At 44.4% G+C, this 17,667-nt stretch overlaps 1 protein-coding gene across 1 annotated transcript in view; it reads left to right on the top strand.

Moving 5' to 3' along the window:
- The window catches only part of znf469 (zinc finger protein 469), a 143,660-nt gene that overhangs the window by 7,966 nt on the left and 118,027 nt on the right, over positions 1–17,667 (top strand). Inside the window, exon 2 of the mRNA XM_084017758.1 lies at positions 5,126–5,179. The gene's annotated coding sequence lies outside the window, so the exon portion shown is untranslated. The remainder of the gene's footprint in view (positions 1–5,125; positions 5,180–17,667) is intronic.

Below are 17,667 nucleotides of genomic sequence, written 5' to 3'. Positions count from 1 at the left end.
TCTCAATGTGTTTGCTATTACGCTTGAACGTTAAAGAGAAACTTGCATGTTAGCTGTGCAATGGAGCAGTGTTAAAGACTTGTGGGTCACTACTAGGTCTTGGAATGCGTGTTCATGGTGCAGGTGGGACCGCAGTACACCAGGGCCTTGTACTCAAATGAACAAAAAAGCTGGATTCTGACCTAATTAGAAACAGGAATAACAGTATGTCATACTGGTTTGGTCATGATTTAAGCAGTTCAGCAAGTACTGGGATCCTCCAGTTATATCTTGGTCAAACCTCGGGATCAGTGGAAGAGGATTGGATTTTCTATCATGGCTCCTGTTCAGAGCGACACACCCCGCATGCACTTGTGACTGATTTATAAGAGAGAAAAGTGAAATCCGATGCCCCGGGTGGCTTTGAAGCATGGACAATGTTTCAGGTTGTGCACACACTGTAATCCCTTATGTGAAACCTTGGCTCATAGAGTGTACCCTAATGACACTACCAGTGTTTTTTGGTTAGCTCCTAAACCTGTTGGCGGGATGGCACGTTTTCTCTGGGTCCTGTGTGAGGGTCAAGACTGCATGGTTTTCTATATATGTGTGCACAAAGGAGAGATAGTGGGATAGCATCAGCAGAGAAGTGTATCTTTGTGTGCCAGAAAAGAATGTGGAATTAATCAAGGGACTTGCTCAGTGAGCTATTGTCTGCTTTCATTGCCTCTCTAAATCCTCTCTCTCTAATCACCTTTCCGTCTTTATATAACCTGCCACTAAACCAACCATCACAAGGGTGTCTGGGTTTACATGACAGCCAAACTTCTGCCTCGGAGACTCAAAGCCAAAACCATTCAACGGCTCCCTATGAGGCCATTAAACCCCTCCATCGCCCTCTTTCTCAGTACATTTTCTTCCAGTGTGGTCTGGAGCTATGAAACATGCTGATCAGTTTGCTTGTTTCTGGCGTATGTGTGAGTATTTAAAGCCAGGGCAGACTTTTCATTTCAAGTCTTGTCATTGTTTTACATTTGGGAGCACCTACTGTACCATGAAAATTGAGGTGACATCCATAAAATCCTGCTTGGTTTTTTTAACTGATTTAGATAACTCGGTGAAAAGCGGTTTATCACGCACATTTCCAATAACAGTTCAATGTTTACACTCCGCGTACTGTCAGTAGAGAAAAAAACGTCCAACAAATGTCTCTCTCCTATTTCGTGCATCACAGCCGACCATCAAGTCACTCGATCCTTGTTAGCATACGGAGACGGTTTGCATGAAAGTGGATTTGTCTGGGGAATACAATGGCCTAAACAATGCCATTCGCTCTGGTTGCTTTGCTGCAATTCACTCCATGTGCCAGTTTCAAAACGGAATATTACCAAGATGAATGTTTCAAACGCATTGAGAGATTCTCTGTTAATGGTATTGAATATCATGCAGGTGGTTTTCCTGGAGTAGATTCATTCTTGGTGTCTCACATGTTTGAGACTGAAGAAATCCAATTTTTTTTTAGAAAAGCATTGAACCATGTCTTGCATTTCTGCACTGTCGGTACAGAGTACAGTCATCTGTAAAGAGGAGAACGGGAATGTTGAAAGTGAGGTTTTGACCATGTGGAATATTCATATCATGCCTCAGAAGTCTCAAATTGAGATGGGCTGGATACATCCTCCAAACAAACAAGACATGGCTCCACTAGTTGTGTGAAAACATCCAATTGACCGTCCAAGGCTGCGGTTTGAAGACCAATGGAAATGATCTATAAAAAGCCTGGCCATAGTTGTTGAAAAAGGAGAGAAGCAAGGCTGTGATCCAGTGACCGGGTGTAGCAACACTGCAAAGGGCTATAAAATTGCAGGAAAATGGGGAGTTGAAGTGATGAATAAACACACAGCCAACAAAGCAAGAACTGATAGCACCTTCTAAGCTCCTATCAGTTTGGTTCTCACATGTCAGAACTAGAAGATCAGTCATCAATATCCATATCAGAAAGGCCTCGATGTTTGTGGTCCTCATTGTTCACAATAGATAAACAACATCATATAAAACAACCTTCTGTAACCTCAGTTTTCATAAGCTCTGACACTGACATTAACCAATATAGTGAATCCATGTAACGACATTAATGTAAGTACAACTTTTACTGGTACATTCTAATCAACAGATTGATAGATGAATGCCAAAATCTAAAAGAGGTACCAATGTCCTGTAAACACTGTCAGGTAACTTTGAATAGGCAGTTCAATCCAATTAATAAGGCAAGTTTATTTTACACATGTACCAGCAAGATATCTGTAGAAAATAAATGACAGTGTATACTGTCTATCTAATTATAGTTTTCAGGCCTAACACTCATTTAAGAGTTTGTTTCTTACTGATGAATGTTTCCTAGTCCATATATTACTTCATGACAGTTTTACATTCTATCCGTCATTGGTCTTGTCATTGCACCTATAGTTGGCCTGACTTCAACAGACATCAAAGACAGGATGTCAGTCACTGGTGCATCTTAATTTTCAAGCTACCCACCTTGTTATCTCTACATATCAGACTGCCAAGAAAATTTCAAAATCAAACATAGCTTCTCTCGATTAAACAATGAAAAAAAAACGGTGAAAGATTCAAATATAATTCATAGGGGAAGTTCTCTATCCTGCGTGACACTTTCCCCATTTATCGAAGGGAACGGGCTGCTATTTAGTTTAGAGATAATTAAAACTTTCCCAGGGAGTCGGTAGAATGAGATATGCTCTGTTGATTGTGGAAGCCAGCGTTCAAAAAGCAAGTAAAACTAAAATCTTGTTGACACATATGGTTTCTTTCTCTGCGGCTGTGGATTGTAAATCACTGAGACTTTGTCAGCCCTTGTCTGGCGTACACATTACCATTCATTGTTGTTTGTGTGCATAGAACTGCTGCACCTTGTCGCGATACGTATCAGCACGCCACTGACTCATTCCTCATGGCTGACTTTGGTTTATGCACTTGTGAACGGCAGCGATAGTGTCAAGGTTGAGAAGCCCAGCAGAGAGAAGACTGTTTTTTGTGTGTGTGTGTGTGTTTGTGTGTGTGTTTGTCTGTCTTGGCAACCCTGGAGAAGGAGAGTAGCAGCAGCAGCAGCAACAGCAGCAGGAGATGCAGCACAGGCCAACCACTCTGCCAATCTCTCCGTCTCTCTCTCTTCTGGAAACCTTTCCACCCTTTATTAGATCTGATTTACACTTTTTTTGCAAACTATCAAACAACACAGGTTCCTGACATTCTGCATGCTTTGGCACAATGGAGGATGTAGCGCGAGCGCTCAAAGTGGCTAACCGAATAAAAGTGCTACAAACACAATGGGAGCAGCAGAAGAACTCGAGCCTGCACCGACCTCATGCTTTCATTGCCGTGCCAGAGAACTGTCTCGATCCAGGGAGAGACCGTTTTTCATTCAATTACGTGTTCCATGTGTGCGTTCCAAGGCTTCATGCACAGCAGCTTCTGAGCAGGCCCAATTTTTCACACACATCCTCATCTCCAACACTTGCACGTTGCCTATCAAAACAGGGCTGCACAGGGTCCGTTTGGCACGTATGCACGCTTCACATACGTCGAGTGTACCTGTGCGCTCACTGCGTTTGATGTTTGCCGGGGTATACGTTCAGGCACGTGCCATGCTGTTTGCCCCCCTCTGCAGTGCTGTCATAGAAAAGGAATGTGAACAGGTGTGTGGGGTACATGCAGAAGGGTAGTTCAAAGATGATCTGGAGTTAATGATGTCCTCTGTAATGTGGCCCTGAGTCAATTACAATGTGTATTGTGTAACTGTCTATCGCAGGTCACGATTGGTCTTATTCAACAGTTCTTGTTTTGTGAAATTGAGGTTTTCATGGGGGCAGGCCGGCCTACGGCTCCCGAAAAAGATCCGGTTGTTGGCAACGCGGGAGTTAGTTCTTTCCTTGAGGCTGGTTGTTTGCACGCCATAGCTTGCCATACCCACAATAGCAACATGTTTGGCAGAGAAAACCTGCACTGACTACAGATGCCTGCTGGTTGACAGATATGCTGTATTTGATTGCAGGAGTGGAAAGATGCTGCGCCGTGCCAGCAAACCCATTAAAGAAGAAGACGGCAAGCTTGTAAACGTGAATGTCAACAATGCTAGATTTGAATAAAATCGGCTTTTGCAAATGTTTTATGAGGAAGGAAATGCACTCGACATGTTTCCTTTTTCTTTTTCTTTTTTACCTCAAGGTTATGCGGTGTGTTTTGCAGAGTACCTCTGAATACAAACATAACTTTTGTTACAAGAAATCTCCGGCGGGCACCGTTAAGGATGAGTGATGGATGGACTTTGGATCAGGAACCCATAGAGATGCTGCCATCTATGGCAGGCAGTAAGAGGCTGACCTGGATTTTCGATCATTCAAATAAATGTTTAAAGTTTTGTGTGTGTATGTTTCCTAATTTATTGGCTCAAGTTTTGAAGTCATTTCCTCTGAAGTTAACCGAATTGTATAGAGCTGTTTACCCGCAGCACCTACCTGTTCTTTATTTATTTTTTTAACACTACAAATCAAAACTTGTTCGTGACTGCCCGGATCAGTTGATGCTACTTGTTTACTTTTTTTTTGCTTTAGTGTGTGTCTACGTCAATTGGCTGTAAAGTAAATTGGCGCACGGGAACAAAAAAGATTTACATGTAGCTTTATGATGGCTGTTCCTGCTCAGTCCTGTCCTAAATGATCACAGTTTCCACATATGCCTATTTCATATGCCTCCTTTTAAACATGTTCATCTCTGCTGCAAAAACCTGTCAAATGTTTATGACTGCTCAAGATTCCACCCGCTTCATGTCGAGAAGATAGGAGACCATTCGGAGAGAGAGATCAGCTTATGAGGCTTCGGCTTTTATCACGGCAAAGTAAAGATCTGGTCTCACTGATCTTTACGGTCTGCTATGAAGACGTAATCCGTGTACGTAATCTGCTAAGTGCAATAAAAGCTCATTTTGCTTTTATTTCAGTGACGGATGAGGTAAATCTGATTTCGCTCGAATGGGTACTGTAGATCTGTGTAAATGGCCTGAGGATGACCCAGTTTATTGGCAGCATCTGGCTACAGCTGCATAACACATTTTCCTTTTGTCCTCCAGATCCAGTTTTGACCCTCGTCTCCACTGATTTGCCAAAGACCAAAGGCCACACAGGTATGGATCAGCCCCTTCAAAATGTTGCTAATGTGTTGCTAACACACACACACACACACATTCCCACCCCTCCGTCCATCTGTCTGGTTGCAGTTAATGTGCGGTTATCATTTTAATCCACAAATCTCCCCACCTCCCACGGCGTGTGAATCTGATGCTGTGATTTTAATTGCTTGGTCTTCACTTTAATTTCATGCAAGAGCGCTTCACTATGCGAGCCACGCCACTGATTTTTCTCTGCAGGGTCTGGCAGCTTGTTTATGTATGGATATGAGTTTTATTGGTCTGGACGGTGCACAAACGATAAGTGAGCAGCGAGTGATCTGCTTTCACTGAAGCTCAATCAGGCCTGTAAACAGAGCAGGGCTGGGACAGCAGGCTAATGAAACAGAGACTTAGTCCATTTTCTGCTGCTTTGATCCACATTACAGGCCCTGCTGGACCACAGCGTGCTCCCTCACTGTCCTGCCCCCCCCCCAACTTCACCCTCACAGCTAATTGGTTCAAGTCTCCCAACTCTATTTCTGTTGCAGGACAATGACCAGAAGATTAGTGAGCAGCACTCTTGGTCTCATGCTATGCAAGGCTTCCACTCGTGTGTTTTCATAGACGGATTTGCATTTGCGCTTGTGTGTGTGTAGTGCGGATGCTTGTCTAAGCGTGTGTGTCTTGTGAAAAGGCCTTGTTTAGAGAAGCAGGCGAGCCCTGGAGGCTTGTCAATCCCTGGCGCGCGGTTTCGCAGCGTGGCCAGTGAGTTTTCCTGGAAACATTCAGGCAGGCAGGCGGAGCGTGGCGCTGCAGAGGTGGGCCGGGGATCGATAGTGTAATCCTGGCTCGCACCCGAGGCTGCCCTGTCCTGTAACGCAGTCCAGAAGAGCTACTTGTGAGATGGATAAATCAAGGAGTTTGATCTCCACCGCAACTATTCTGAGCTTCATCGGTGAAGCAGACAGGAAACTCCAGGTTGACGGGGGAAGCAGGAAGGGAGGACAAGAGTGAGGAGGGGGAGAGAGCAGCAGAGACGGGCAGACGGATAGATAGATACTTAAACACCTACTGATATGAAGGTTTCAGTAAATCTGGTGGGGGGTTTTTGTTTTTTGGACTGGGCCCGAGAGGAGGATGTGAAGAGGGCGGCTTGGAGGGAGAGCAAGAGAGACCAGAGTGAGGTGTGGAGGCAAGTCTGGGTCTGAGTGGAAACTTGAATGGAGTGGAAACTGGGCATGAGGCCACTCAGCAGATCCACCTGAACCCTGCCAGAGCAATCAGCTATCAGGAGTTTAGAGAGGGAACCATTTGCCCCCTAAGTAAATTCAACAGGGGTTTGTAGGGATTTGGACTGCTTTTTGAGCTCTAATGCAGGGATATTTTGGTAAGTGAAGTCCTCTTGTTTTCTGAAGAGGCTGCCAGAGTCTGTCTGCCTTTTAATGGGATCACAGCAGACACCCCAGGAACCCCCGCCAGCTGAAGTGATTCCACTCTCTACTTCCAGCTGTGTAAACACTCACTCACGCACACACTCACGCACACACACATGCACACACACACACACACACACACACATGCACACACACACGCACACATGCACGCACACACACACGCGCACATGCACGCACACAAACACACACACACACACACACATGCACGCGCACAAACACACACACACACACACATGCATGCACGCAAGCACGCGTACACACACAGACACAGACACATGCACACACACGCACGCACACACACACACACATGCACACGCACACACACACACGCACGCATACACGCACATGCACGCACACAGACACACACATGCACGTGCACACACACACACACACACACACATGCACGCATACACACACACACGCACACATGCACACACGCACACACACACATGCACGCACACAGATACACACACACATGCATGCATACACACACGCACGCACAGACACACAAGCACACACACACACAATCAAGCACACAAACAAATGCACGCACAGACACACACAGACACACATGCACGTGCACACACATGCTTACAAATCCATCCACATGCACACACACAAACACACACACACACACACATAAGCATACACACGCACTCAAACACACACATGCACATATGCACACACACACCTACAAATCCATTGACAGACACACAGACACACACACACACACACACACACACACACACACACACACACACACACACACACACGTACTATCACTTCTAATAAAAAAAGCTTGCTGGCTCCCATCAAGGGAAATGCTCACTTTCCCTTTTGCTCTCAAATGAAAACAAAGCTCATTTTTCTCCTTTTGAGAAAGTTCTTGGCCTTGTTAAAAACAATGACTTACTTGAAAGATGTAAACAAATTTAACAACAGCTGGTGTTGTCTTTTCTCAGGCTGGGAACTTTCCAAGGAGAATTACATTGCCCTTCCTCTGTATTGCTTTTGTATTTCATACTCTCATAAATCCTTTATTTAGCTTTTTCTGTCAACAGTTATTCTGTTTGCAACTTTCATTTTCCCTCCCTTGTAGTTCGGTCCGTACTGAACCTTATTAGAACTTGATAAAGTGACACGTAGGCTGTATCTCACATCGCCCACTTTTTGCAAATTGATGTTGAAAGTGTTTGTGCTTACGCAGTGCGTGGTTACCAACCTTTTTGGTTCTTGGTCATTTTAGGACGCGTCTTTCCTCAGCCAACGTGGTCTATAGAGTACGTTTGTGCAAGGAGGGAGGAGAGGAAACAGTCAGGCAGTAGCTGTACTGTTAAAGGCATTTGGACTTTAAAGCACCATTGTTTATGTAACCAGGAGAAAGTGGAGACTCCCTCATGGCCCTTTTGAGAAGCAGATGCCGGAGATTTTTGCCTCCGCATTTTATGGCTTATTTGCTACCGAGGAGATTCTGAGATTCTTATGGGACTAAATCTTTCCTCCCTTTGCACACGACACAACGTTCTCACAGCAAAAAGAGGGTTTCACTTATTAGTCTCATCATACTTGTGTTCATCTCTGTCTGAATATCTGTCCACTTTTACGCCTTTAACTTTTTATGAAGTGTTTGTGACGCCACGGCAAGTACAGTTCCACTCTCCAGTAGAAATCCAACCGCAGCGATGCCTGGCTACATATTTAGCTACAACGACCCGTCTGCAAAAATAATTCACTCTTTCTCTTTAAAGGTGTTTAACTCTCATTCCGAACATCTTCTTCATGGATTTCACTTCTCCCTTGACATATGGTTTTCATATCTGGCAGGTGGGGGAATAGAAACCGTGATGTCACAGCCGCCCTCGTAGTAGGCAATCAACGAGAGCAGCAACGCTAATATGCGTGTACGCAGTGTGATTTGTGTATTAAAGACAGACTAGCGATGCAGATACAATACAGTGACACCGCCACGGCGATGACTGCAGTGTATCGCTACTCAGCTGTTTTCAATTTACCACCAAGGCTGCCCACACCGCACGTCATTTTTCACGAAACGAGGAACACATCCTGCCGTTTGGGTGAGATATTCCACATGGTAAGTCGGATCGCTAGTTTTTAGGAGGCGACAGCGGGAACACTCACAGCGGCAGCGATGGGTCACCGTTGTCTCTGCGAGCCGCCGCGCTGAACGGCTGTAGGAGCAGAACGGCAATCACGCCGAGCTCAGAGGAGCAGCCGCGTTGACAGAAGTGTCATAACCAGGTAGTCCTATAAAAAACCTGTCTCGCAGATCTTGTGAGCATATGCTTGTGTGAAGCCATGGGTGAAATTACAGCTGGAGGATGAGTGTGTTTTTAATAACTAACCAGCTGTGCCTTGCAGCGGGAGGAAGGTTCAATGCAACGCGTCAATCTCCCAACAGACATACTGGTATTTTTACTGGATTCTTTGACGTATTGTTCCTGCTATGAATGAACATTTTTCTCATTTTTAGCAGGTTTATTCAGGCAAATTTCTACAGATCCCAGAATAGTGGAGGCAGCAAAACAAACTATTGCTTTAATAAAGAAGTCAGGCCGTTTTCCATAAGTCTGTCATCAGATTTTATTCTGTATGTGGCACGTGTCGTTACTCGCCGCAATATTTCAAGCTGATTCGCTGACCGTCGTCTTGTTTTATAGATGTCACGCTCACTGATGAATCAAAACTTCTTCAATTATAAAGCACTGCAGTGCTCAAACAAAAGAAGGGAAAAAGGAACTACAATAGAGAAGAAAAATCAGAGTGATGACAAATACTACTGTACTAATAATGATAGAAGTAAAGGCATATGGCACACAGAGCTTATTGAGACAGACCAGACAGTGAACAGCTAATGAGTTGGTTTTAAGATGAATGTTGAACTCACAAGATGTTTGGCAGAAGAGAATTACATAGATTTTTATGTGAAGCTACTGTAAGAAATATCCAGTTTGCATTAGCTTTAACTAATACAACATTTTTTTTCATGGGAATGCCGCCACACCCAGCTTTTGATAGAATGCAAATATATAAATATTGCAATATTTTCATCGGCGGGCCAATAAGTATTGTATTAACTCCGTCGGTGATAGATAGACAGACATTTTTCAAATGAAAATCTTCAAGATTATCACTTTAAATGAAAATAACAGTTTTATAGGACAAAATACTTCAGTAAGTCAATAAATCAGACAGAAAATGAATCAGTTTGAGAAACAATACATTGTTCATAGCCAAACATTCTGACATGAATTTATAGTGAAAATAATTCATAGTTGCGGCCGTAGGAACCGGGGATTGCAAAAACGTCAAATGATACTCAGCTTTATGGTTTTCTGTGGTGCAGGCACACGATGTGGTGTCTAATATACAGCATGCATTTGTAGCATTCACACGTGTAGATGTCAGCCTGAAAGGTCCGTGGGATTTATCAGCCCCGTAGAAGTCCTGCAGCACTCGATTTGCTCGGCCCGGTGACAGTCCGGGCTTCCACAGTGGCCCAGTGGCTCACTAGCCCTCTGGATTAGCACTGAGCTGAGAGGCATCGAGTGATATACTGTGTGTGTAAAAGTAAAGAGCGTTAAGTGGAACACAAGCCAGCAGCAGTAAAAGCCACAGCGTATCTGGCAAGACGTGTCTTTTTTTTTGCTCCGGCATATCCATCCTTGGTGCTTGTGTGTGTGTGTGTGTGTGTGTCCCAATTCCTCAACCTGGAGTCCTTGTGTTTAGATTTAATTCCGTTCATTCTGTAAGGATGCTGGCTGGCTTTCAGCAGGAACTGTTAAGCGGTAAATCACCCAATGAAATGTGTGTCCTACGTGGCCGACATGAACGTATACATTACTGTAAAAGACGTACATTACTGGCTGATCAAAGTCCTGCATGCGTTAGAGGCTTCTCAAGGGACATGCATGAAGTGAAAGTGTGTGTGTGTGTGCGCAGGTTTGTTTGCTTTTGCAGGTATGTATAAGAGTGTGTGTGTGTGTAAGAGAGAGAGAGGGGGGGAGAAAAACAACGGTGGCCTAATTCGCGGAGATAGTGGAGTCATTAAGCCGTGTCCCGGTAATGGAGACGAATGCAGGATTAGGCGGACGTAATGACGTGCACTCGTCTGGAATGCTGCAGTAGCAGCGATCGCCGTGGAAAATGGAGTGAAATGGAATTTCTTTGACAAGCTTTCATTCATAATCATAAATGGACACTAATGTGGAAAAATAGGGGAAGAGGAGCTGACTTAGGGAAAACGAGGATGTGGTCTAGGAAAATTATCTAACTTATCAAATATGATAAATGAACGACCTTTGGTGCAGATTGCGTCACCGGTTCTTTTTAAACGCGTGAAAATATCTATACAATGAGATTTTTTACAACACCATGTGTGAACAGTTGAGGCCTAATTGCTGGACCCTGAACTTTATTTATTGTTGCCTCCATCAACACTGAATGGCTCTGAGGTATTGATATGATACAGGACTAACCTGGGCGGCTATGCGTTTTCCATAGTGACGCTATAGTGGCGTGTGTGCAGGACTGGCCTCTGCCTTCACTTAAACAGCAGTCACTGATCATTTCCTTGGCTGGGTGAGTGAGGGTCGGAGCATCAGGAGGAAAATGAATGACCAATTTGTGTTTTTCTAGGAATCAGGGTTTTGGTGAGGACTCATACACCCCCCCATTTACCCCTTGGCCTGCCCCCTTTTGGACTGGACCCCTGTCAGTGGTCAGACTGGTGCCCCCACGCTGGGATTCACTGGATGCATTTATGAACGGAGTTCTCTTCTCCAGCCTTCCGTGACTTCTCGCCGTTGCATTTCCATGTTTGTGTCCTCGTTTCGCTTCCCGTGTTCTCCCTCCTTCCTGCTTTTTCTTCCTACGAATGGCTTCATACTCCTCTTCTCCACCCTCCACCTTTTTTTTTGTTGGGAAAGCACTTAAAGAGGACTGGGCCATCTATCAAACAGGCCATTAAAAAGAGCTGCACCTCTCACAGCAAAGCAATAAATCAACTCGTTTCTTGTTTCCTTGGGTTATTGTCAATAGAGCTGTGGAAAAAACGAAAGATGTTGTACGAGCAACAATCCAACACTGTCAAGGAACTATTTATACATAGATTATTAACACAGCTCATAAACGTTTTGTTTTATTAGTCTTCTCGAAGGGTGTTTTCCCTTCAATTTGCTGAAACTGTCAGTTGTCTGATTGGTTTTTGGGTGGAGGTCCTGCTACCAGCCCTGCAACACAGTGCCAGGCACAACATGCGGTAAAAGACTTGTGTGAGGAATACACCTTGAGCAATGAAACGTTGGTGAAATGCCCAATTTGCTGTAGTAAAACTACCATTATTTAAAAATGGTTAAACACACCTTGCAGTATATAAAATGCCGCGCCACCTAAAAGCATTTAACAGCAGTGAGCTGAGCTGCAGTCGAGCTTTAGCAATTCATAAATCCACATTTATGAATCTCTGGATTTGTGCATCATTGCCAGTTTTACCACCCTATCCATTTCCTGCACTCGATCTGGCTCATGACATTGCTATGACTAGAACTGCTATGTCTAATAATAATACACCTAAAGGTTTATATTTTTGAAGCTATTTCCGACGTACGCTCTGGTTGGTTTTCTCTCTGCTGACATCCTATAGGAACGGAAAACAAACAGTGCTGGTGCGTGGGGCGCTTTGCTCCAAATATTACTGCTGAGATTTAAAGTTGGGACTATCCCGGTGCCACACTATCTGTTCTTGTCTACATTTTAATATGTGCTCTTTAAATTAGTAGCATTGCGGTCCATTCCCAACACTGGGAACACTTCTCTGTGTTTTTGTCACGAGGATGCAAATATTACACAGCGAATAAGTGTTCCATTTTTTTGTTGTCGATTTTTGCTTCTTCTTTTTTTTTGCTTATTTAATGTCATGGAAAAATAATTTGACTCCAAATTCTAAGGAGCTTCAAAGCTATAACTGCATCTCTGAAGATGAGTATATTAATGAGCATAAATAAGCAAATAAGTTAGCTTAAAAAGCATGATAACATGAAAGGATGAACATCCACTTTGCTTGAAAAATCCTTCTGATGTTTTGCAGTTTTGTGGTTGTCACCGAAGCAAACTACAGTGTAAATGTACGTTATATAATATTCAAATTTCCCCTCGAGACCCCTTGAGATGCAGCATCTCGTTTTCAAGGGGGGCCTCACAAAACCTCCAGCTAAATCTACAATCTTATCCTGAATCCAAAAACACATCTGCAACAGAAATCAAATGATCATTGTGATTCTACACATTTATTTCTTATTCAGTGGTGAGAAACATTTCACTGATGTCGTGTTACAGGATTTCTTGTGTAAGTCTGCGCAGCTCATATATACTCATCTTCCTGCCAACATAGGAACGTTTAGATTTATGTAGCTCCTCCTCAGTGACCAACACACTGACATGGACGGTCTCTGCTGCATAATGTTGGAAAAAAAAAAAAAAGTTTAAATTAAACTCTTCACAGGCTCAATTTATGAGTTTCAGCTTTTTCAGATGCTATTTTATTACATCAGGAGAGAATCCAGTGGGAATCCAGGCATTATTAAAACTGTTAACAGTGTGTTTGTCAAAAGATAGAAATAGTATTATGAGGCCGATGTCTTTCTTGTTTAAGTGATGTCATCTCTCAGTTGTCACGGGGGATCTGTCCTCCTCCGGTGCTCTTGAGAGAGCGATGGGGTGGAACACATTTATAGACGCTATACATCATTGGCCTGTTTCACTGCATTACCCAAACTGAATATTTGTCTTCTACACATGCTTGCACATTTATTCCCCTGCAGACGTCCGTGTGCAGATACACCGAGACAACGTGTCTCTGCGTTTGGGGCAGATCGGGATACGGATCGGATCCGGAGCGGCGTACTGAAGCGTGGTTTGCGTCGTGTTGTTTTGGTCTGTTGGATGAACACGGTCTTCTCTCATCCAGGGCCGCTGGGTGTTGTATTTCTCAGTTGTCTCTCCAATGCTCAGTTCTCATGTCTCTGTTTCTCATTTGCATGCTGATTGAGTGAGGAGACAATTGGGTCTCTTATTTATTGAACATTTCGTTCCGATCGTATCGTCCCGTTTCATTGTTTACTGTGCCGACACCGCAACAGCGCAGGGGCCCCGTGTCTCTCCGGTGTTAATCATTCGACTGCTGGATCCGGTCCTGTATGGGCCCATGTGGTTTCACTAGGATGGATCAGGAGTATTATCTCTGTTCTGTTGCCTGTGCAAAAATGAATTCAATACTTCTATTGTATTGCACCGGGGCCTGGTGAGGGATATGTCTTGGACGCTTGGTTGAGATGACAGCGCCAGGTTGTCATACGGTGGTCTTCCTCCTTTATTTCATTTCATGTCTTCCACTCAGGCACCAAATGCAAGCTCCTTGTACGACGTCATGTTCTCCCCGTATGTCACTGCGTTGTCAGTATTTCCCTCCAACAGTCTCACCAAAGACAAATTGATCTGACTTGACAAATGAAGGGATTGGCTGATTTAAGTGTGGGTATCCATTTACTGTGATCCCCCGCTCCGTCTCTAACTGATGCCAGTTCTTCTCGTACCAGCCTGTCTGTCGGCCGTGAGCCTGAATGCAACGCAGTCACAAGACGGAATATCCTCTGACACCGAGGCGTTTTATTGGCTGTGATGGACTATTTATGTTACTGTGATTGGCACACAGTTTAAGACTTGAATTTTGCCAAAACAACCATTACCCGTTTCCCCATTCCTCTGCTCAGCTGTCAGTGTGCCTATCTGTACTGTGTTTGTACTTGAAAGATACTTCATTAGGCAAGACATCTTTGCACAATATATTTTCTTTTCAGATCAGTTGATATCGAAAAATATCAACATTTCAGTTGAGTTTTAAGAGTTCCCCTTTCTAACCACTCTCTTTAAAAAAAAGTAGGTCCCATGCTATTCTGCCGATGGACAGTAGGTGGCAGCACCTTGGAAATAAGTGAGGCGATATGCCCACAAAAACAGCGAAGAAGAATGAGAGCTGGCAAACATGGTAGGTAACGTTGCGTTTCAAATGAAACCTTTGGAACTGTTTAAGGAGAAATGCACTAACCGTGTGTTTAGACAGCAGGGATGCAGATAATGTCGGTGAGAAGCTCTGAATGTAAATTGTGGAGTTCGGTTGAACTTGACCTCCACAGGGTAGCACTGACCACAATCTTCAAACGATGAATCTGGTAGAAATCCGAGTTAATATGTGCTTGTTATTATCAATGTAGATTACATAATTGTGGGTTACGATATATGGTTTAATGACCATGTGATTCCATTGAAAGACCCCGACACATTTGTGCCTACCATCATTTAAAAAGCTCTTTTTCTCTTTCTCTTCCTTGTCCCTCTTCAGAACGTGCGGTCTGCCTCCTGCAGGCACGCACGCTGCAACCCGCGCTGACTACTGTATAGAGGTTGCACCGGTCTTTAAACTCTCGTTCCCCCTGATGTCATGCTTTTGGGTTGTGACAAGTAGCAGTCCCTCTTCCCAGCAGAGCTGTAGTGCACGCTAACCGGAGTGAGGTCACCACAGTAAAACAACACAGAAAGTTTCCTAAGGTCGTAAAGGCTGGCCGCTGAGCGTTCGGAGCACTAGAGTAATACGTCCTGGATAATTGGCGGGATAATTTCCGTATAGCAGCAGCTGAGGTCAGTCATGGGCCTCCCCCCCCTCACTGTCCACAGTGTACACATACGGTCTGAACCCCTCATCTGCCCCTCCTCCCATCGCCATAGCCTCTAATTGTAGTTTTCCCTAACCCGTTTGCCCCAACATTTGGCCAAACTCGCCGTCCCAGCGATCTCCCGTGGAGACTCGGCCCCCTCTCCAATATAACGTCTCGTCACTGGCTGTTTGTTAAAGTGGGTTCAGGACTGACCTCTTGTCCCAAACGGACTCTTTGACCGGAACTGTTTTAATCAGCAACGTGTACACAGGCGTACAAACAATACACACATACTGAACTCATAAAACACATGTAAAGTAGAAACACAGATGCACTAAGGGAGACAGTTTTAGAGTTGACTTGATACTGCAAAAAAGTCAACACAAGTGTAATAATTCTGAAAGCTGAAATTGACATTTCATCCCCATGTTGAACGACTTAGCTCAGTGTTAGCAAACAGCTCTTTATTAACCCAAACGTGCAGTGATTCAGAGTGTTTCTAGCTCTCTGATGGATTTAAGGCCAATATTCACTTCCCTGTGTGTTTGCATCATCTTATTAGAAACACTTCTTATCTTACGCTCCACCAGGAAGTCACTGAGTTTATCGGTGATCGGAGGGAGTGTACCGAGTGCTGTGTTCTGCTGCAGCTGGAAACAAAACACAATTACATTCAACACTCGAAACGTAGCATGGAGCCGAAGAGAATGTGTGATTATTGTCTTTATAAGTCATCCCGTTATGTCATTTTATCCCTCGTTGATATGAATATATCGATCAGTGCAGTTCAATAGAAGCAAATGGCTTTAACAAGCGTCACATGGACACTACAGATCATCATAGATGTATCAGATAACCCTTTGCAGTTCTCCGTTTGATACATTGCTTAATTGTTTCCTTGTTTTTCTTCACGGCTTCTCCTCTCTGATGCATTTCTGTCCAGTTCACCTTCTTCCGCTCCTAAATCGTCTCTCCGCTGCAGCGTGGATCTCCGTTATCATTTTTATTTATCACCTCTCTAGTTGCGCTAGACTAACGGTGTCAGCTCCAGCTCTCTCTCCATCCAGCCAGCTCAGCGCGTTGGAGCTCTGTGGGTGGGAGGCAGTTGCATGCGAGGCACACTCTGGGCCGCGTGCTGTGGGCTTTTCTCCCCTTAAAACCTTCTGTTGCTTTTCTCTTTCGCTCGCTCCCAATTTTCTTTTTTCCTCCTCCTCTTTTTTTTTTGTTTTTTGTCTCAGTTCCTGCAGTGGGGGGAAAAACTTACGGTGCGGTTTATTTGTTCTGGTTTGGTGTCGGTTCTCACATGTCCCTGGCAGGCTTTCATACCTCCATGACAGTAGCCTGGTTTTTGCGAAAGGATTATCATGATATCATGTACGTGTGTGTGTGTGTGTGTGTGTCCGTCAAGCTGTTCACACCGATGCCGTTGCAGCACTACTTTAATTACAGAAAATATATATTCGTTCCTTATGTGTGCGCAGAAACAGCCCGTCACTGTTAATATTGGAGCGGCGAAGTGCTTGACTGCCAGTGCGTTTCCCTGCCACGGCGCTTTGGTCTCCAGCATCCAGAGACTCATCTTTCTCCTCCCCTCTCCCTCACCCCGTTTGTGTGTGCTTCTTGTTTGTGTCGCTCCCCGGAGGGGAAAAAAAACCCACGCCGACCTTGCAGGAAGGAGCGTGAGGCCTACACTTCAGCTGGCGATTTAAGGGAAATGAATGGGTGGGGGGGTTAAAATGAGGGGAGTGCTTTGGGAGACGGAGGTTTAGCGAAAGGAGGAGCGGGAGCCAAAGCTGTTTCCATCTCACTGTTTCTGCTAATCCTAAACTGCAGCCACTGGAAGACGGTGACCTCCTCCTCACATGTGTTCACCATTAATCCAGCCGTAGTGAGAGAAGGCCTGTTTTCACCCAGAGAGAAAGAAGAGACTGGAGAGGAGTTGCCCCCTCGCGCTTCATGTTCTAATATTTACGACCGTGTGTGTCCCTGTGCCTTTAAATGTAATACTACAAATTAGTTCTGAAAGAGAACACATGATTGTTATCCTTCATATACTCTTTGCCCTTTGCGCCCCACAAATCATTTTAATTACGCCGCGGAATGAATAACGTTGAATCAATTTTGAAATATTACTCGTAAAGCTCAGGCGTCCTCCAGAAAAACAGAAGGATTGTGATTACAGGCGTACGAGAGTTTTCTGAGGACAAACCAAGACGGAGTGCCGTTTTTCAGCTGTCGGGAGAAACAAACTTGTATTATTGGTAAATAGAAGCGGTTGAGTCATTCCCTTTTCTTTTCCAACCGCGGTTTGAGATTAGAT

The sequence above is a fragment of the Eutrigla gurnardus genome (assembly GCF_963514095.1).
Source record: "Eutrigla gurnardus genome assembly, chromosome: 9".
Classification (NCBI taxonomy): domain Eukaryota; kingdom Metazoa; phylum Chordata; class Actinopteri; order Perciformes; family Triglidae; genus Eutrigla; species Eutrigla gurnardus.
Note: the sequence above shows the minus strand (reverse complement) of the source record. Positions and strands in the feature narration are given on the sequence as shown.